Here is a 17,712-nt window from a genome sequence, read left to right on the forward strand (position 1 = left end):
TTAAACAATATGATTTCTCCTTTAATATATTATTCTCATAATATATCAATAAATCATAATTAATAATCTATCTCCATAATTCATCCTATCAAGTTGCTTTGGTGAAGGCAACCCAAAAGGACCATGCACCATCGGGTCAAGTACATACGAAAATAGTTATGGACTTAGACACTAATCCAACAATATATATATATATATATATATATATGTGTGTGTGTGTGTGTGTGTGTGTGTTTAGGTTAGAAAATGTCTGAAAATGTTACAATACTCTAAAGAATAATAGGTAATCACTAGATTCTTTAACAATTGTGTAGGTCCACTTTTTGAATCAATATTTCTCCCATTTGCCTGGGTTATGAGAAATTCAATCTTGGATAATCAGTAAAGGAACAATCAAGATTCTAAGCACAGAAAATTGATCAAAAAGAAAGAGAGAATATGGTGTGTGTAATTTTTGTATGTTTCAAAAATGAGAGAGAAAGTTCAGATCCCCAGAATTTGAAATTAACTTTCTTTGGATAAGGCGGTTTAGGGTTGGATAACTACACAAATTTACATTGAGACCCTCAAAACACAACAATTTCTTTTAAGGTCCTTCTAGTAATTTTGTATTTTTCCCAACTCATTGACGGGGCCCTTGGAACCCCGCAAGGGGGCGCAACCCCCTTGATCCGCTCTTTTGGTCCTACCGGTATATATATATATATATATATATATATATATATATATATATATATATATATATATATAAGTGTGCATTCCGCATCTCTAACCTTGTATTAAAACTAAGATATAATCCGTTTTGAAACATGTATAAATCTCATTACATAAAATGAACTTGTGATACTAAAATTACCAACAGAGGACGCACATATATTTTTAGGTTTACAGTCTTCTAAAACTCAAACGTCTGCGAAGACTAATTTCTATAAAATGCAAACAAAAAAAAAACAAAAAAATTTATAGACGAAAAACAAACATCATCTAACTGTCTGTGAGATAGATAGATAAGATCTATCGTAGTGGAAAAATAGTTTTGAAAGACAATCGTCCATTTAAAAGTTTATATTTTTATAGAAAATGTCATAAGGTACTCATATGTAGATATTTAGGGATTTTTTTGGCTAAAAAAATCCTTTATAATAGATACTAGTTTGCCAAACTGATAATAAAAATAAAAAAAAATTAATGTTAGAGAGTCGTTACTTATTCAGTTCGACGACGAGTTTAATAAGTAACTAAGCGAAATTCCACACTTTGCACATGTTCAAATTATTTAGTTATAATTTTGACAAATATATGTTGTTGAAAATTATTAGTCATAGACATTAAATGCAGTAATAATTTTTACACCAATTTGATATATCAAATCCAAATTTAATATTTTGAAAAGTTTCCAAAGATTAAAGACGATTAATAAATTATGTAACTATTTTAAGTTTTAAGTGAAACCTTTATTTATAGAATAAAACAGATTATTAAGTTTGTTTATCATGACGATGTGGGAGTAAATTCATATTTATTAATTGTCATTTTGTGTCATGTTTTTTTATCCCACATCACTTAAGAAAGAAAAAATTGAAGTGAAAACAATCAACTATAAGTAAGAGGTTAACACATTTTTTTATTTCACATTGCTTAAGAAACAAAACTCATGAGAAAACACACATCAAGTAAAAATATATATTTGTTCTCTTATGTTCTTGATTTTGACCATTCAGGCATCAACTGCAACATTCCATGAACCATTTATGTGTTATACTATTATAATTAAATTGCATGAAAAATCAAGTAACATTATTTCAAACTATATTGATGTAAATATATACCTTATACGTGAAATCGACTCCTTGTGTAAACTCAACATCATTATAATCAGATAATATAATGTTTAATTATATTTTTTTCCTTAATCTTCAATATTTGGAAAATTTCTAAGGAAAAAATGATTAATGGATTATATAACTAGTGTAGCTTTAAAGGTTGAACTTTATTTATAGAAAAAAAAAGAGTTTATTAAGTTTGTTTACCATAGCAATGTAAGATCAAATTCGCCCTTGTCATGCATCTTTTTTGTGTCATGATTTTTATCCTACGTCGTACTCTATTTGGTCAACTTTCTCATTCAGCTCTTAAATGGTTAAGACTTCACTCCAATACTTAGATCTGACTTCCTTAAGGTGGTTTATCATGTAAAGTTGTCAAATTTATGTGCATGCATGGCTTAATGAGGCTTTTAAAGCTCAAAAGGACTTAACAAATGACTTAATGCATGCATGAGACCACCAATACCATAAAGTTTGCATTTTTATGCCATAGGAACCCTCAAAACATCCATATCTACAAGCTTTAGCTTTTAAAACGGCCTTAACTCATCAATACCAACCAAAAAGGACCATAAAGGACCATAACAAGCTAAAGAGTAGATCAAAGCAAAGAGTAGACAAGGTATGGACTTTATACCTCAAAAGTCACCAAAAGATGGAGCTAATTTTGGATCTCTAAGCTCCCTTCCAAGGAATGAGTCTTCTACTTCTTCTTCTATCAATTCAAAGAGCACAAAACCTGGCAAAGATCAAAACCAAAGCTCAAGTGCACCTCTCAAAGAAAATAAACGAATTAGGGTTTTCAAGGGTAAGGAGGCTGAGTAAACATGTCCAAAAGAGGCTATCACATGGATTATACATGGTGCAACACCCTAAAATTAGGGTTTCATTTAAATGCACGTACGCTCCACGTACATGCCTGAAGGCGCGATCGAACCTCGCATTAGTACGCTAAGCGTACACACATGGTACACCCCGCGTACTAGCTTTTCAACTAGTACGCTAAACGTACCCTATGGTACACCCCGTGTATTAACCATAAGGACCAAAAGTGAAATGCTCATAAATAGAAGGGTTGAAAGGTAACATACCAAATTCAAGTGTTACACTAATCTTCATGCTTGGAATGTTAGTAGTTGTATCCGGAGGGGTGCTAAGTGTAGAGAACTTCAGGAGCTTCTAGATTCCATTGATATTCGGATTTTGGAAGATGGGGAAACGGTTGATCTACGGGAACAATGGGCTATAGTCCTTAAATATCTTACAGATTTGGACCATATTACTCATTTAGATTTATCTCAAAAGGCTAAGATTCAATGAGGTATTGAAGGGGATGAGAATTCAAGATTTTTTCATGGTTCTATAAAACGTATGAGGCAACAGATGGCTGTCTGGGGTATTCTCAAAGATGGGGCTTGGGTTGATGATCCAATTATTATGAAGGAGGAATTTCGTATTTCTTTTCAAACCTTTCTTGCTAAGACGAGTGGCCCACGACCATTGTTGGATCCTTCACATTTTAGGATGTTGTCAAATTCTCAGATTCAATTCCCTTATGCTCCTTTTTCACGAGATGAAATAAAAAAAAAAGTTATTTGGGATTGTGGTTCAGTGAAGGCTCCAGGACCGGATGGTTGGATTAGTGTCTAAGCCCGTAACCATATTTGGTAAGTACTTGACCCGGTTGTGCATGGTCCTTTTGGGTTGCCTTCACCAAAGCAACTTGACTAGAGAAATAAATAAAGAAAGAGGTTATTATGATTTATTAATATATTATAAGAATAATATATTAAAGGAGAAATCATATTTGTTTAATTAATATTGGTCAATAATTAATTAAGAATTAATTTTGTGATCAAGTGTAATTAATTAAACTAGAGGGGCTGAATTGTAATTATATGATAGTTGCAAAGTAGGGCAATGGTTACCCTAGATATAGGTTGAACGAATTCAAGGGATAAGGAATCCTTGAAATCGTCCAAGGATAAGGGTTATCAAGGTTTATCTTATGGTTACTTGGTGGGCAAGCAACTAGATAAGGATAAGGACAGAAACCCTAATCTCTACCCTATATAAAGACCCCTAAGGCCATAGAAATCGTACCACTTGATACCTAGGGTTCCTAGAGCTGATTTCTACCTCCTCTCTTCTCTCTCTCTCTCTCTCTATTGCCTCTCCATTTGCTTGTGGTGTTTGTGAGCCATTAGAGGTACTACACTTGTGGTACTTGCTTTCAAGACTTAGGGTTTGAAGATTTGAGTTGTTATTGCAATATAACAACAAGAGGTATGTGATCTATCCTACTATATGAATTTTGAAAATACTAGGGCATGCTAGGGTTTCTTCATGTGTTCATAATGTTGTGTATCTAATAGAGAAAACATAGATCCAATTCTAGGGTTGCATGCACACATAGGATTGTTTGTATCAAACCCATCAGTGGTATCAGAGCCTTTGGTTAACTTGTTTTCAATTAGTATTATACAATTTTATGAACTTGACATATTAGGATTTATAGCCAATAAACCCTAGGAGGTAAGATTTTCGAGATTAGGGTTCCTAAACCCTAATTTGTGAAAATTTGAAAGGGTTTTTCAAATCCTTTCCTTTAGTGCCAAGATTTCAAAATCTAGGGTTTGCAAACCCTAGGATTTTCGAGATTAGCCTCCTTCCCAAGATAAGATCCTAAATTTTAAGGATTTGGATTATCCCATATCTTGTAATTATCCTTTAATGGTTATATATGGTAATTAAAGATTTTGAATTATCCTATCCCATGATTTTTGAAATTTAGAGGGATTAAAAGGATTAGGATAAATTAATTGTTTAATTGGTAATTATCCTTCATGATTTAAATAATCCCTTATGATTTAATAATTTAAATTAATAGTTTAATTCAAGATAATTATTAAATCAAGAGTTTTAATATTTAAAATTTTAATTTAAATGGTATTAAATTTCGAAAATTTTAAATTGAGATTAAAACCCTAGTATTTTGAAATGTTTAAAATACACCCTATACTATTATATTATTACAAGATTAATAAATATATGTATAACTAAAATGTTAGTCTTACCGTTAGTAGGCCTCATTCACGAAGTCGGTCTATAAGGGGGGGGGGTATAAGGTTATGGCCTATAAAATGGCCATTTAATGGGTATCCATTCTTACCCACCGCTTCTTTGATTGGTGGAGGGTTGTTATCCGAACGGGTAGGATAGGGCAATCCTCTCTTCATTAATAAGTATAATGAATCAATATAAAGTAACTAAACGTTTTTCAAATTCCCAATCCTAGTTACTTTAGGCAAAAGTGAATTGATGCAATCCCATGAAATTACAATTTGTACCCTTGCTAAGAAGTTAGTGGAGCGTGTGTGGTTAACCGGCACACTAATTGGTTCTAAGCAAAGGTGGCATAGGGTGACTCATTGTTAGTCATAGTTCGATGGAGCGTGTGTGGTTAACCAGCACATCGAATAGGTGACTGTAACAATGAGGGCACCATGTACATTTGCATGGTTATTCACACCCACTTCGTGATCCTCGGCATCCCATTCACAAACGAGAGGGGCATATCGAGATTTAAACATGCCATTGAAAAGTTCAATGAATCTCAAAGGAAATCTAGGAATTCTCAATACATTTAAAACTTAAGCCTTTATGTTTTTCATGGTGAAGAATTAGTGAATCGTCATTCACTTACCTCCAAATTATTTGCATATTGGATTACGGCATCCCTTTTCTAATGTGTAAATAATGTTGTTGGGTCCTAGCCCTAATTTTTCATTTTGGGTGTTTAATTAGGGATTTAATTCTAATCAAACTTTGTTCCTTTCTATTTGTATATGTCTAACGTGAACAATGCTGCTGCTACCTCATTCTCGCTAATGAGCCTATGTCAAAAGGTGACATTTGATGGATCAAACTTTAGTGAATGGATAAGATACATCCGCACGATTTCTCGCTACGAGGACAAAGAGTATGTCCTCGACGAGAAGCTTGAAAAGATCAATTCGGAAATCTCTACTCCCGAAGAAATGGCTGTCTTTGAGACCCATGAGCGTGATGGAACGAAAGTCCATTGCATTATGCTAGCCACAATGAACCCCGAACTCCAAAAGTCCTATGAGGACATGTATCCGTACGGAATGCATCAAGACTTGATGGAGAGATACCACCAAAGATCAAGGCAAGAGCGCTATGAGATCATCACAAACATGATCATCGCTAAGATGGGAAGTGGAGAGTCTCTAACCGTGCACTTGAAAAAGATGCAAAGGTATGTTGATCGTCTTCGCAAGTTAAATGTTAACTTTGGGGAAGATTTGGCAATCGAAATTGTTCTTCACTCCTTGCCCTCGTGCTACAACCAATTTAGGATGACCTACCACATGAACAAGCAAGAGGTCACCCTAAGTAAACTCCAAGGGTTCCTAAGGACTGTTGAGAGCAACCTCAAGGACAAGTCTGTTGCATTAACTCCCACTCCACCCGTTGCTCCTGTTTTGGCTATTGGGCAAGGGAGGGGCAAGAAGAGGAAGGCTACTTCAAAGAGCCACCACAAGGGAAAGTCCCAAGATGGTTCCTCTTATAGTGGGACCAAAGTTGGTCCTGCCAAGCCTAACTCAAACCCAAAGGAGGCAGAGTGCCACCACTGCCACAAAATAGGGCATTGGAAGAGAAGCCGCCCGGAATATCTGCAAGCCATCAAGGATGGGAATATCAAGCCATCTTTCGCAGGTATTTACATAATTAAATCTAATGATTCATCGCATGCTATTTCTTGGGTTCTTGATACAGGATGTGGTTATCACATATATTCTGATTTGTAGGGACTAAGAAGAAATAGGGATGTGGAGCGTGGAAGAATAAATCTAATCATGGGGAACAGAAGATCGTCGCCTGTCACCAAGATTGGAGTGTATTCTCTAGTGCTTAGTAATGGATTAGGTTTAGATTTAAATAATTGTTGCTACTCACCAGATATGGCAAGAAATATCATTTCATTTCATGGTTTGTTTAAACAAGGATTTAGATATTCGTTTAATAATGAGAATGGTTCGATTTATGCTTATCTAAATGGTGTTTTATATTTTGAATCATTGCCTTGTAATGGAATTTATAAAACTGTTATTGTTGTAGATAACATAGGAAATGATGTGTTGTGTATGGATTCTTCCAATAGTATGGATAAAGCATGCTTGTGGCATTGTCGTCTTGGACATGTCAACAAGAAACGCATAGCCAAACTCCAAAAAGATGGAGTGTTGGAGTCATTCGACCTTAGGGAAGATGACACATGCGAGTCTTGTTTACTTGGAAAGATGACCAAGTCACCCTTCACTAGCACTTGTGAGAGGGGTGAGGGTTTATTGGATCTCATACACACTGACGTGTGTGGGCCCTTTAGATCCACCACAAGGGATGCGAACTGCTTCTATGTAACTTTCACCGATGATTATAGTAGATATGGGTATATTTACTTAATCAAGCACAAGTTAGAAACGTTTGAAAAGTTCAAAGAGTTCAAACATGAAGTGGAGAATCAATTGGGCAGGAAAATCAAGATGCTTCGATCCGATCGAGGAGGAGAGTACCTAAGTCTTGAATTCCACGACTATCTCAAGGAATGCGGAATAGTTTCGCAATTGACGCCACCTAGGACACCACAATTGAATGGTGTGGCAAAAAGGCATAATCGAACCCTGTTAGACATGGTTCGTTCCATGATGAGTCATGCTTCACTACCTATCTCATTCTGGGGGTATCCCTTAGAGACTGCCACACATATCCTTAACCGAGTCCCTACAAAGAAGGTTGCCAAAACACCTCACGAGATGTGGACAGGGAAAGCTCCCTCGTTGGCACATATCAAGGTTTGGGGTTGTGAGGATTTCGTAAGACGAGAGACTCACGACAAGCTTGAACCTCGCAGTGAGCAATGTATTTTCATCGGCTACAGAAATCCTTTGGATATCTCTTTAATAGACCGAGTGACAATGTTGTCTTCGTTGCGAGGAGAGGGGTTTTCTGAGAGTGAGAACTCATAAGCCAAGGAGACAGTGGGAGGCAAATCGATCTTGAAGAGATTCAAGAGTCGAGTGATGAAGGAACCTCTATCGCTGGCGCTCAACCCGAGGAGGAAACTCCGGTTGAACCGATTGACGAGTCTTTACCTCTTACATGTTCCGAAAGAGTTAGAGTTCAACCCCATTTTTATGGTTTTCATATTACTACCGAAGGGGACACGTATATTAGTGATGGTACACTAATAAATCTAGATGAACCTAATAGCTATAAGGAAGCCATGGCAGGCCCAGAGTCTGCAAAATGGAAAGAGGCGATGGACAGCGAGATTCAGTCCATCTATGACAACCAAGTTTGGAATTTGGTTGACAATGTGCCCGGACGTAAGACGGTTGGGTGCAAATGGATATTCAAGAAGAAGACTGACATGGATGGGAATGTGCACACATATAAGGCACGATTGGTTGCAAAGGGCTTTACTCAAACTCCCGGAGTTGACTATGATGAGACCTTCTTGCCAGTTGCTAAAATAAAGTCTACTAGGGTGATGTTAGAAATTGCTGCATTTCATGATTATGAGATATGGCAGATGGATGTCAAGTCCGCTTTCCTTAATGGGAAGTTAGCTGAGGATGTTTACATGGCTCAGCTAGAGGGTTTTGTCCATACGAAGCATCCCAATAGAGTGTGCAAGCTTGAGAAGTCCATTTATGGACTTAAGCAAGCATCTTGCAGATGGAATCTTTGCTTCGATGAGAAAGTCAAAGAGTTTGGATTTGTACGAAGTGAAGATGAATCATGTGTATATGTCAAGGCCAGTGGGAGTATAGTTATCTTCCTCATTTTGTATGTCGATGACATACTACTCATAGGAAACGATATCCCGACTCTGCAGGAGGTTAAGTCCTGGCTCGGGAAGTGCTTCGCTATGAAGGACCTCGGAGAGACTTCCTATATTTTGGGAATAAGGATAGTGAGAAAGCGAAGTAAGAGACTAATAGGACTTAGTCAGAATATTTACTTGGATAAAGTACTAAAACTTTTTAGTATGGAAAACTCGAAGAAGGGAGAATTAACGATACAAAGTAATGCCAAGTTGAGTAAGACTCAAAGTCTGAGTACCGAAGCCGAGATAGCAGAGATGAGTCGAGTACCTTACGCTACCGCAGTTGGCTCAATCATGTATGTTATGACTTGTACTCGCCCTGATGAGGCCTTTGCTTTGAGCATGGTCAGTAGATATCAAGGGAACCCTGGCAGAGCGCATTGGACCGCGGTTAAGAATATCCTTAAGTACCTTCGGAGGACCAAGGAATTGTTTTTGGTCCTCGGAGGGAGTGATGACTTAAAGGTGCGATGTTATAGTGACGCCAGCTTCCAGACCGACAGAGACAACTACCGTTCGCAGTCGGGCTGGGTCTTTACCCTTAATGGAGGAGCAGTGACTTGGAAAGGTTCGAAGCAAGAAACCGTAGCTGATTCAACGTGCGAATCAGAGTGCATTGCAGCGAGCGAAGCATCGAAGGAGGCGATATGGTTGAAGAACTTCATTGGAGACCTTGGAGTTGTACCTGCCATAAAGGAGCCTATGGAAATTTTCTGTGATAATGAAGGAGCGGTTGCCTTGACCAAGGAACCAGGGGATCGACATATCGACATAAAATATCACTTTATTAGACATCGAGTAGAAGAAGGACACATCGTAGTTAAGAGGATATCGTCAAAGGATAACCCAGCAGATCCGCTTACGAAGGGACTGAGTAGCGTTAAGCACTTGCAGCACGCTAGGAGCATTGGGCTGAAGGACGATATTAGTTTGGATTATATAGTTTGGAAACTTGTAATAGTTAAATGTAATTGACATTTAATGATTAAATAAAGGAATATTATTTAATGGTTTCTGTCTTATGTTAATTGTTTAGCTATCGTTTCACTTTGCATGTTTTGACTTCCAGAATGATTGAGTTTATTAAGAATAATCGAATCATTCAAACGGTCCACAGTCGTTCATATGTTGGAAGTAGGTATGAATGAAGACTGTCATGAATTGGTGTGTAGATTGTCTGAAAGGTATTAGACATTACAAAAGTTTGTTACAACATTCATGAGTGCTTATGAAAAGGTTTAAGCATTGGAACAAACCCACGCTTGCTGGAATCACCTTATGGAATGTACCACAAGTGATCGCAAAACGATAATATCATATGGTCTTAAAACAAAGATATATGGTTTATTGTTTACTAATTAGTTGTGCATTGATAATGCGAAACCGCATCAGTAAATTGATGTCTTAAAATGCATTGTTGTGTATAATTGATTAGTGAATAGTAAATGCATATAAGTCGAAGTTTATATGTTTCTTTTATCCTAAGAGAGTAAAAGCGATATCAGGGCCCCTCGATGATTTGATTTGACTTGTGTGTCGGGCCCGGTCAGGACTGAATTGATGTGTTCAATTAAGTTCTATGTCAAAAGAATCTGAGATCGAGAAACTGATTGTTGGACAATAAGTCTGACAATGTTTCATGATATTGTCCGCACGATATCAAAACAGAGGACTATACGATCCCTTATCTAAAGGACAGGTTACTGATAAGATCAGAGTTCGACAATGTCTTTGAGAGCAACGATTACTAATCGAGGTGTACTTGCATTTGTGGTTACTAGACTTATCCAAGTGGGAGACTGTTAGATTAGTGTCTAAGCCCGTAACCATATTTGGTAAGTACTTGACCCGGTTGTGCATGGTCCTTTTGGGTTGCCTTCACCAAAGCAACTTGACTAGAGAAATAAATAGAGAAAAAGGTTATTATGATTTATTAATATATTATAAGAATAATATATTAAAGGAGAAATCATATTTGTTTAATTAATATTGGTCAATAATTAATTAAGAATTAATTTTGTGATTAAGTGTAATTAATTAAACTAAAGGGGCTGAATTGTAATTATATGATAGTTGCAAAGTAGGGCAATGGTTACCCTAGATATAGGTTGGACGAATTCAAGGGATAAGGAATCCTTGAAATCGTCCAAGGATAAGGGTTATCAAGGTTTATCTTATGGTTACTTGGTGGGCAAGCAACTAGATAAGGATAAGGACAGAAACCCTAATCTCTACCCTATATAAAGACCCCTAAGGCCATAGAAATCGTACCAATTGATACCTAGGGTTCCTAGAGCCGATTTCTACCTCCTCTCTCTTCTCTCTCTCTCTCTCTCTCTCTATTGCCTCTCCATTTGCTTGTGGTGTTTGTGAGCCATTAGAGGTACTACACTTGTGGTACTTGCTTTCAAGACTTAGGGTTTGAAGATTTGAGTTGTTATTGCAATATAACAACAAGAGGTATGTGATCTATCCTACTATATGAATTTTGAAAATACTAGGGCATGCTAGGGTTTCTTCATGTGTTCATAATGTTGTGTATCTAATAGAGAAAACATAGATCCAATTCTAGGGTTACATGCACACATAGGATTGTTTGTATCAAACCCATCAGATTTTACCATCGGTTTTATTAAAAGATATTGGGATATTATGGAGGAGGAGTTTGTTCAGCTCTTGACCCATTTCTATTCTCATTCTTCGATTCCTAAGGAATGTAATGCTTCGTTTTTTACTTTGATTTTAAAAGTCAGGGACCCGAAGAATGTTAGATATTTTAGGCCTATTAGCCTAATAGGTTGCCAATATAAAATTTTTGGCAAAATTTTAGCTAATTTATTGGCGGAGGTTATTGGTAGTGTAGTGAGCATGGAGCAGTCTGCTTTTATTAAAGGCAAAATATCTTAGACGATCCATTTCTTCTGAATGAGATTGTAGCTTGGAGTAAGGCTTTTAAAAATCCTCTTTTGATTTTCAAAGTGGATTTTGATAAAGCCTATGATTCTCTTTCTTGGGAGTACTTGATGAAGATTATGCAGTTTATGGGCTTCAGATCCGTGTGGTGTGGTTGGATTATGGAGATGCTTTCTTCCGCTACAACTTCGGTTCTTGTGAATGAGTATCCTTCACAAGAATTTCATATGTTTCGAGTGTTGAGATAGGTTGATCCTCTTTCCATCTTTCTCTTCATTTTGGCTAGGGAGGGTTTGCATGTGGTTTTGACTAGAGCGAAGATGGCTAATGCTTATAGGGGGGTCTCCATTGGAGGCATTGATATATCTCACCTTCTTTATGTCGATGATCTAGTTTTGATGGCTACTTGGGACCAGACAAATGTTATGCAAATAGTTTGTATTCTTTGTTGTTTCTTTTTTACTTCAAGTCTAAAAATCAACTTAGTCAAGAGTAAGTTGTATGGTGTGGGAGTTACTGCTCATCAAGTTTCTTCTATGGATTTGTGTATAGGGTGTGCTCTGGGTATCTTACCTTTCTTTAATTTGGGAGTTCGTATTGGTTAAAATATGTCCAGAATTGGTTCTTGGTCTTCTACTATGTATCATTTCAGGAGTACGGGTTGGAAGGTGAAATGCCTTTCTTTTGGAGGGAGATTAACTCTGATAAAGTTTGTATTTGGTTCCATTGGTAGTTATTTGATGTCTATATGTCTGGTCCCGGTCATGGTGATGAACTCCTTAAAGAGGATGGGAGTTGTAACATCCCAATATTTGCCATTTATAGTCCCTGGGAATGGAAGGGTGAATCCATGAAAAGTCTAAGGGCTAAGTTGAAATTTTGGGACCAGGAGGAGTACGCCGCACGTACATACGGGTACGCTGAGCGTACTAGGCGAGCCCTAGTACGCTGGGCGTACACTTGTTTATGTTGGGCGTACTCATATCAGAAGGAAACCCTAATATTTAGGGTTTTGGGACTATTTAAGCAACATTATGAGCATCAAACCTTCCCTTACCTCAACCTCCACGGCCTAGAGTCGTCTTCCCCAAACCCTAGCCTTTCCTTTGTGTGGTTGAGCTTATTGAGTGTTTTCTTGAGTGCTTTAAGAGGAAGGTATTACATCAAAGAGTTAGAGAAGAAGATTAAGCTTGTAGATCTGAAGTTAGCTTGTTCCCTAAAAGCCCCAGAAGGTATAAAGCTCCAAACTTTATGCATATATGTATAGATCTTGCCATTTTGTTTTAAAAGAACCATCTTTTGCCCAAAAAATCCATAAGGTGGTGCATGATGTGATTTGGACGAAAAGGATTGTCCTTCTAGACTCTTGAAGGGACCTTGAGTGATAAAAATGAGGTCCCATTAGCTGAATGTGTCCCATGCATGGAAAAAGAAGGTCTTAATGGATTAAGACCAATAATTAAGAGCTTTCTGGATGTCCAAAGTGATAAAGTCCATGACTTTATGGGTCCTAGGCATGTTAGGTCACTGGATCTGAAGTTTAGGCTTAAGTGCTTAAGCCATTAAGCACTTAATAAGGTTTTGGTGAAACCCCACGTACGCCTAACGTAACTCCAGTACGTCCAGCGTACTGGGTCAACCACCCCGATGGTGGTCAGCATCTGGACGAGTACCCCCCGCATACCAGAGGAGTACGCCCCGCATATGTCCTCTGTTAGGCCTTTGACAAATGGGCTTCAGGTTTTGGTTTGTTTATGGACTAATTGGATTTGGGCCTTTGGTGGACTTTATGAATAAGATATTTTGGACCAAGTAGTGATAAGGGATCATGGGATTAGGCCTAATTAGGAAGTTGGGCCCAATTTAGTAAATTGGGCCAATAATGGGCTTTGTAAATGGACTTTCAAGTTAAGGACTCGGTATTGGGCTTTGGACCAATAAAGACAATGGACTTAATGAGTTGTGTGGACCCTTAGTCAAGAAGGTTATCTTGGGTATTAACTTGATATTTTTATATGATAGTTCGGGATTTCCGGTGAGACAGCGATCAGAGGTTTTCGGTACTTCGACGCTACTTGCGAGGTGAGTTGCCTCACTATACTAAGGGGTCTAAGGCACCAAGGCCGTCCCATTGGATATGATATCCTAGCAGTTGGTAGTATGATGAGTATGAGTCAGTGTTGCATGTTAGTTGTTATGTCAGTTAGGTAGATCTGTAGGACTACCTGTAGTATTATGTGATTATTTGTATTCGCATTAGTTGTGTTATATGTCAACATGTTATGTGGGATGGGTTGAGGTGATACTGCTCCGTGCGGTAACCAACAAACCCGGGAGCATTCCAGATACGAGCTGAGGGAGACTCGTATTGTGGGCTCGGGAGCATTCCAGATACGAGCTGAGGGAGACTCGTACTGTGGGCTCGATGGCAATCCAGATGTGATTTGTGGGCCCGAAAGGCAATCCAGACTCACACTGTAGGACCAGGGGTAATCCAATCTGTAAAGTTGTGGACCCAGTACATATTGTTATTTGTATATGTGTTATGTGTAATGTATCGGTATTTTGGGGGAAGTCACTAAACCTTGGGCTTACAGTTTCAGTTTATTGTTTCAGGTACATCAGGTGATCGCGGGAAGGCAAAGGCGTGATTGTATAGATCCTCATATTTATGTTTATGTTTTTGGGATACTCTGATATTATACATTTTGAAAACAAGCTTTGTAATGATTAATTGTTTTGAAATGTTTTTAAAAGTTTAAATTTGGCATGATTTTTTATGGATGTTACAAGTTGGTATCAGAGCCTTGGTTTGAGTGAATTGGAGGAACATCTGTGTGAATCCAGTCTTAAACCAAGGAAGGATTTTCAAAATAATTTTAAAATGGTTTTCAAAATGAGAAAAGGAGGATGCAAGGTGTACGATCAGTCGTATCCAGTAAGTAGACCCCAAAATACCATACGGTTATTTGATATTGTGATATGTTAGAACATCATGCTAGTACTAGGCTAGGGATCTTCAGGAATTGCATGATAGAATTGTTTGATTACATGATGCATGCTATCCTAGGGTTTCCTTTATATGAGATTGACATCATTACTGTAGTTGTTTGGTGTATGCATCACGGTTATACATAATTAAGATCTTATAGCCTGAGAATGTTCGATTTGGCCTAATGTTATGTTCTTGTCTGATTGGGGGCTTAGGGTAGGATTGGATATTCGAAAGTCTGTAGGTTCCAACGTTATGTATGGATAGCATACACTAGTGCTAAAGGGTTGGTGGAAGGTTCATGGATGGGTGGGATGTGTGGGACCGATAGGATAGTTGTGAGACAGTTAACCTTCCTATAGGAGTGAGGTTGAGCAACCACCGTGAGCATGTATATTGTTAGGGTGTGTCACACCCCCAAACGGAACGACAGAAACGTTCGGGGGCGGAGGACGTCATGTTTAGTATCACAACACATGCATCATAGTAATCAAAGTAACAAACAACCATTGCATTAATATTAAAGTGTTTACAAAGTATGTGATTTACAAAAGATTGACTCCAAAAGTAAATAACAAAACAAGACATGAAGCTACTATACTCCATCTTCTGAATCCCTGTGCGCGTACCTGTCTACTAGTTTCTTGAGAATACAAGTTATTTTGAAAGAGTAGATCATCGTTTAAGCTGGTGAGTTCATAAGTATTTTAGTGATGAAAAGTAAGTTGTAAGTGATGGGTTTGAGCCGTAAGAACTTTCCTATGTGCACATGCAAACCCTAATGCTTGGAAAAGTTCGCCTGTTCTTCCAGAAAATCCTATATTTTCTAATATGATGAATAAAGTTAAAATGTCTCTACAATTCCTTCTATGAGTACTAAATGGATACAAGTTATATGCAATTTAGATTAAACAGACAATCGATTGTGTGAATCTGCCCTAAGCCCATAACCCAAACAAGGAACAGGAAATGAGGCGGAAAGCACACATCCTATTGTTTGTTGGATCTTCATTGTATACAACCCCGACATATTCATTTGATACTTACGAAGTTAACTGTAATAGTTATTTATATTTGATGAAAACATTCTTTAAGAAAATCATATATTTCCTTTAGTAAAAATGGTAACCACAATAGTTCCTTCTATAATCACTTAGTTTATACTAGCTATATATATAATCTAATATTTAATGGACAGTTAAATGGGTAAATCTACCCTAAGCCCACAACCAAACAAGGAACATGAAGTAAGGCAGAAAGCACACATCTAACTGCCTATCAGATATTAATTATGTATAACCCTGATGTATAAACTAAGGTATTATAGAATTAACCACCAAAGGTCCTTTAAGTTATACTGGTTTAATAAAATGAATTAAACCTTTTACTGATAAGTTTCTCGTTTAGCCTACTAAATGCTCTATCTGAAAAGTATGTTTTTGTACTAGAAAACGGTATACTAAATTTGTATGCTATGACCTGACCCATACCTGTTACTCCCTATGATTACTAGGTGTATACATGATATATATATATATATATATATATATATATATATATATATAAGATTGAATAGAGAGTAGGCTGTGTGAATCTGCTCTGAGCCCACAACCAAACAAGGAATAGGAAATGAAGCGGAAAGCACACATCCTACTGTCTGTCGGACCCGATTAATATATATCCCTGATGTATCTACCGAGGAATCAAAAAGTTAGCATTATAGACCCCGTTCTAACTGAATGTACTAACACTCGACTGTTCTGTTTGTCTTTTGTAATGATGTATGTTTTCCCCAAGTTAAGACTATCTTTACTAGAAAATAGTTTGCATTTCCTTTTATGTGAGAAGATCACTATATGAACGTAATGGGCCCGTACATCACGCATATGGGGTTGTGAGTCACGGGGACTCCGGAAAGGAGTGATGATTATGTTCAGCTGGGGTTTTGCAGCTGGAAGTGGAATGGTTAATTGATGGATTGAACTGTCGTTTTATAGGGCAAGGATTGTGCCCTTTCAGTTTTTCGAGCTCTAAGGAGTGAGCAGGCTTGTGACCCGGATCAAGTTATATTCCAGCTCGGGGTCAGTTGGTTGCAAGGATTAGCGACATTATTTCAGTGCCAATAAGCGCAGGTGGGTCGATGTGGCATAAGTATTTTGTGAGGTCCGGTTTGCCTTGGATCTCTTGTATCGGACGATAAGGATTGATTATGCAATCTATTGAACTTTTGGGATTGTAGACTATGTCTTGGGAGTAGTTTGTAGTCCGGTTTAAGGCAGGGGTTGCTTCAGCTGTGGACGTTTGAGTAGGTAAAGGAGTCAGGGTGCGAACCCTGAAGAGAATGATTTTTAGAGCCCGAGAGCGGGAAACTTGTTTGGAACACCCTTGGAAGAGGGGTATTATATGGGAGGTCTGGGGATAGGTTCCCATAGAAGGGTTATTCAGTGTTACCAGGATTCAGTGGTTTTAGCAACCGTTATTGATTGACAGACGAAAGCGCCAAGGGAAGTAGCTCAATGTTGAGGTATTAGTTGGAGCATTTATCTTTTGGTCTTTAGGACTTGAGTGTGGGATCATCCAAGCATTAAGTACTGTCGGTTTCACTGGGATTCAGGAAGTGTTCATCTAGTTCTTAGAAGTGTGTGATTAATTAGGATTGGCTAGTAACGGAGCATTATTTGGAAAGAGTTGGTTGTCATCAGATCGATCGTTGGGAAGTGAGAAGGATTAGGAATCCTCCAATTTTCATGTATTATGAAGGCTTAGTCGAATCTAAGTGGGTGAGAGTTACGTCAGGATGAAGAAGCGGGAGAGGTTTTGAAACGAGGATAAGTTTCACAACCTGAAAAGGAGAATGGAGGCCCCAATGGCTGTTTGGTTTGAGGATTGTGTTGGTTGGGGGTTCGGTAAAACTCCCCAGCATAAGAAACACGTCTTCTTGGTGTTTGATATCAGAATTCGGGGAGCCGGGTTGGGGTTCTAGTCATGAATTGAGTTCAATTCGAGTGTTCGGTCGAGGGTGTGCTCGACTCTGAGGGTTTTTGGATTGATAGATTGCGGGTTTT

Source organism: Lactuca sativa, chromosome 1 (assembly GCF_002870075.4).
Source record: "Lactuca sativa cultivar Salinas chromosome 1, Lsat_Salinas_v11, whole genome shotgun sequence".
In the NCBI taxonomy this organism is placed as follows: Eukaryota; Viridiplantae; Streptophyta; class Magnoliopsida; order Asterales; family Asteraceae; genus Lactuca; species Lactuca sativa.